The sequence below is a fragment of the Tenrec ecaudatus genome, chromosome 9 (genome assembly GCF_050624435.1).
Source record: "Tenrec ecaudatus isolate mTenEca1 chromosome 9, mTenEca1.hap1, whole genome shotgun sequence".
NCBI classification, from domain to species: domain Eukaryota; kingdom Metazoa; phylum Chordata; class Mammalia; order Afrosoricida; family Tenrecidae; genus Tenrec; species Tenrec ecaudatus.
This window is the reverse complement of record NC_134538.1, coordinates 32,157,337-32,161,787: the sequence shown is the minus strand read 5'-3', so window position 1 is coordinate 32,161,787 and position 4,451 is coordinate 32,157,337. Positions and strand designations below refer to the sequence as shown.

At 44.5% G+C, this 4,451-nt stretch overlaps 1 pseudogene; it reads left to right on the top strand.

Annotated features, from left to right (window-relative positions):
• The first annotated feature begins 372 nt into the window (after positions 1-372).
• Positions 373-3,958, top strand: LOC142457190 (AP-2 complex subunit beta pseudogene; annotated as a pseudogene).
• The last annotated feature ends 493 nt before the right edge of the window (positions 3,959-4,451 follow it).

Genomic DNA, 4,451 nt, shown 5'->3' with positions numbered 1-4,451 from the left:
GGGGGCAGGAGGAGCCCCTCTCAGAAGCACGCTTCTGCCTGGGTGCCACTCCTACATACCCCCAGAGCCTGCTTGGTGGGGTGGGGGTGGGATGGGAGGGGGAGAAGGGGGGTATCCCTTCAGAAACATGCTTCTGTCAGGATACCACTCCTACACCTCCCTACAGACTGCTTTTGATGGGGGTGCCAGGGGGAGCTCCCCAGAGCTTGTTTCTGGTGGGGTTCCACTCCTACCCCACCCTGCTGAGCATGCTTTTTTCAGGAGGTGCTAGAGGGAGACCCCAGAATCATACTTCTGGTGGTGTCCAACTTCTACAGCCGCCCCCAAGCATGCTCCCAGTGGGGGGGGGGTGCCAGGGGTCCCCCAAGAAGCATGATTCTGGTGGGGCCCCACTCCTACAGCACCCCAGAGTATGCTACTGGCAGGGGTGGGGTAAGGGAGAGCCCCTAGAACAGACTTTCTCACAGGCCCAGATCTTCAAGAATTAACAGGTGTCAATTTACAATAGAATTTACTAATGAATTTACTGTAGAGCTGGTTTATCCTTATTGTTAGGTGCCATCAAGATGGTTCCAGCCCATAGCAACCCTATGCACAACAGAATGAAACATTACATTGTCCTGCGCCAACCTCACAATTGTTCCTATGTCTAAGCTCATCGTTGCAGCCACCGTATCAATACATCTCTCTGAGGCCTTCCTCTTTTTTGCTGCCCCCGCACTTTACCAAGCCCGATGCCCTTCTCCAGGAATTATCTCCTGACAATCTGTCCAGAGTGTGCAAGACAAAGTCTTGCCATCCTTGCCTCACAGAAGCACTCTGGCCTCACTCCTTCCAACACACACTGGTTTGTACTGTTAGGCCAGGGTATTTTCATGACCTTCTCCAGCACCACAATTCAAACGCAGTGGTTCTCTTTCGGTCTTCCTTATTCAGTGTCCAACTTTCACATGCAAATGAGGCAATGGGAAATGCCTTTTAACAAACTAAATCTCAATTAAATATGGTACATTTACAGAGTTGATCAACAGCCGACAGTCTTCCACTTCCCTCTATCAACATGGATTTAATTTGTTCCAACTGTCCCATTGAGTTGCAGACAGTAGTAGAGCTAATTTCCTAATTCTTTCTCATTTTGTACCAAAATGTGTTAGTCCAGGTGGACTAGAGAAACAAATCCAGAGACACTTATATGTGTATCAGAAAGAGCTTTATGTACAAGAGCAATTTTACATTAAGAAAGCAGCCCAGTCCAGTCCAAATCCGTGTGTCTGATATTAGCCCATATGTCCAGTACCAGTCTATAAATTTCTCTTCAGACTCACGCAACACATGCAATGATGCTGAATGTAGGAAGACCACAGGCTGGTGGGGGGAAAGTCTTGTGGATCCAGTGGTGGAGGAGGCATCTCAGTGCTGGCAGGGTTCTCCACGTGGTTCCTTCACCTCTGAGGCTTTGACTTCCATCAGTCAGTCTCCATGTGGCTTGTCAACAAGAATGTCTCTCTGGGAGTGGCCTGTTTCCTGCCTCCAAAATGTGGTCATCAAACTGCATCATGCTTGACAGGCTAAACTCCACTCCCTCACTCTTAATTCTCTCAAATTGACAACAGATTATGTTACTACCACCCCGAATCATCATGTCACCACGTCTCTGAGTTCAGTGGGTATTTCTGATCCATGGCACAGTGCTACTTCCACTAACTTTCTGCTTCTTGTCACCAGTCTCCCAGTCTCCAAGTGATATGATGTGACTTGGAACTTTGCTTCTGATTTTTTCTCCCTATAATTCTGAAAACCTCCAATATCATTGGTAATTCAAATGCCTTGTAATTACAGGAAAGAGTAAAGTTTTAAAATTAATATCTCATGGACCATTTATTAATGTGAGAAAAGCATCGTGATACATTTTCAGGGGACAAGAACATACAATTCCATAGATGTATAGATTTTTACTTCACTACACCTGTGGATTTGTTTAGGTAAGATGTATGTTTGGTGTGTGTTGGACATGTAAAAAGAGAAAATAGTATTAGAACGATGTTTTCTGTGCATGAAAAGGGAATCAACGAATTCTAGAAAGTTCGGCAACCGAGGACTCTGGTAACCCTGAACTTTGCAACTGGGGCTACATTCACTGGTACCTTCTGTCAACAGATTCCGTCACTGCCAAAGAAGTAGTCTTGTCTGAGAAACCACTGATCTCCAAGGAAACAGACCTTATTGAGCCAACCTTGTTAGATGAACTAATCTGTCACACTGACTCTGTAGCCTCTGTGTACCATCAGCTTCCCAATGCGTTTGTAGAAGGAAGTCTTAGGATCCATAACAAACACCCATTCAATATGGAAGCACTGATTCTGGTGACAACCCTGTTGGCACGATCACTGCAACCAACTTGGAACAACCTCAGCTTCTTTACTCAGGCAACCTTTTGATTCCTCAAGGAGATCTTTTGAATCTTGATCTTAGTCTCCCAGTCAATGAGCCACAGGTGTCTTCCATGCAAATGGGAGCAGTGGATCTCTTGGCAGGGGAACTAGATAGTCTGGCTGGGCAGTCCTGCATCCCATCTTCAGTGCCTGCAAAATTTGCTCTTCCACCTACTACTGCTGACCACCTACTACTGCTGAATGACCTTTTTGAATTTTCCACAGAAACAGGAGAATATGTGACTGCAGCAAAGTTTAAAGGCTTGGAGATTTCAGGAACATTCACTTACCATCAAGGCGACATCTATATGGAAATGAACTTCACCCACACAGGTTTGCAGCACATGACAGACTTTGCCATCCAGTTAAACAAGAATAACTTTGGTGCCATGCCCAGCACACCTCTGACCATCTATACACCACTGATGCCAAACCAGAGCATTGACATCTCCCTTCTTCTCAACACCTTAGACCCAGTCATGAAGATGGAACTTCTGCAGGTGGTTGTGAAAAATAATATGGATGTCGTGGTAGTTATATAACAGTCAATTTAAGGATTAAGCGTGTAGGGGTGGAGTCCAGCCTGTCAATCAGGTCATAACCAATGAGGCTTCTGTGTGGGCATAGCCTTCCCCTAAGGATTCTGGGAATTCCACTATTTCCTCCTTGGAGGTGGGAGACTCTGCTCACACCCTGGGAGACAAGCAGCTGCCACAACACATGGACCCACCCTGATGCAGCCCTAGGTGCTGGAGAAGCCATGCAGAGACCTCCCAGCACTGAGATGTTTCCAATGCCACTGGATCCAAAGACTTTCTACCCACTCGCCTGTGATCTTCTACATTCGGTGCCATTGCATGTGTTTCGTGAGTCTGAAGAGGACTTTATAGATTGGTTTTGGACATATGGGCTAATATTGGACTTATGGACTTGATCTTGACTGGGCTGGGATGTTTTCTCAATGTCCAATTGCTCATACATAAATCTCTTTCTTATACCCATATGTGTGTCCATGGATTTGTTTCTCTAGTCTACCCAGACTAACACAGATGTTTTCTACTTCAGCTACCTCATTCCATTCAATATGCTTTTTGTAGAAGATGGCAAAATGGAATGCCAGATCTTCTTTGCAACATGGAAGGATATTCCTAATGAAAATGAACTTCAGTTTCAGATGAAGAAATGTCATTTAAATGCCAACACTGTTTCCGGAAAATTGCAAAACAGCAATGTTTATATTGTTGCCAAGCAAAATATGGAAGAGCAGAACATACTGTACCAATCGCTGAAGCTCATGGGAAATGGATTTTGGCCAAACTTTTTATCCAGTCAGGAAACCCAATTATATATTGTCACTGAAGTGCAGAGCTTCTGAAGTCTCTCAGTACATCTATCAGATTTATGACAGCATCTTAAGAAACTAATGGACGGGTCCAGTGCCCTCCAGCAACCCTGTGTTTCGTGTAAGCCATGAGCTCTTCACTGGAGGAAATTGCTTTGATGTACAGAATCTAAACACAAACACACTGAGGGTACCCACTAAAGTAGTGACTGATGTAACCTGTACTAACAGTAGGGCATCACCTGCTGCATATTTTGAGCTTCGTGTGAACCTGTATAACCACTGCTTCAATCGCTTCCCATTTGTCACCTGCTGCTGCTATCTGGTCCTTACTTGTGGCCTTCTCCATGCTATGCCAATGATTGGTGTTGTCTACATCTGCTTTTGAGTGTCATTTGATATTTTGAAACCAACCACTCCTTTCAAAAGCAGAAAAGAGGGAAAAGTAAAGTAAGGAAGTGTTCCTGAAAAAAAAAGTTTCATTTTGTACTTTAAGTTTTATTTCATCGGTCGATATGGGGTCCCTGCTGAATCAAATGAATAAGCCCTGCTCTTCTCTTTTAACACAAGAGAAGCAGTTTTACTCTGAGCCAGAATCACCTCTACACAAACTAAAACAACACCTGGTTGGTTTTTATTCTGTTTTTTAATACAATGAGGATACAGAAATCCTGGTG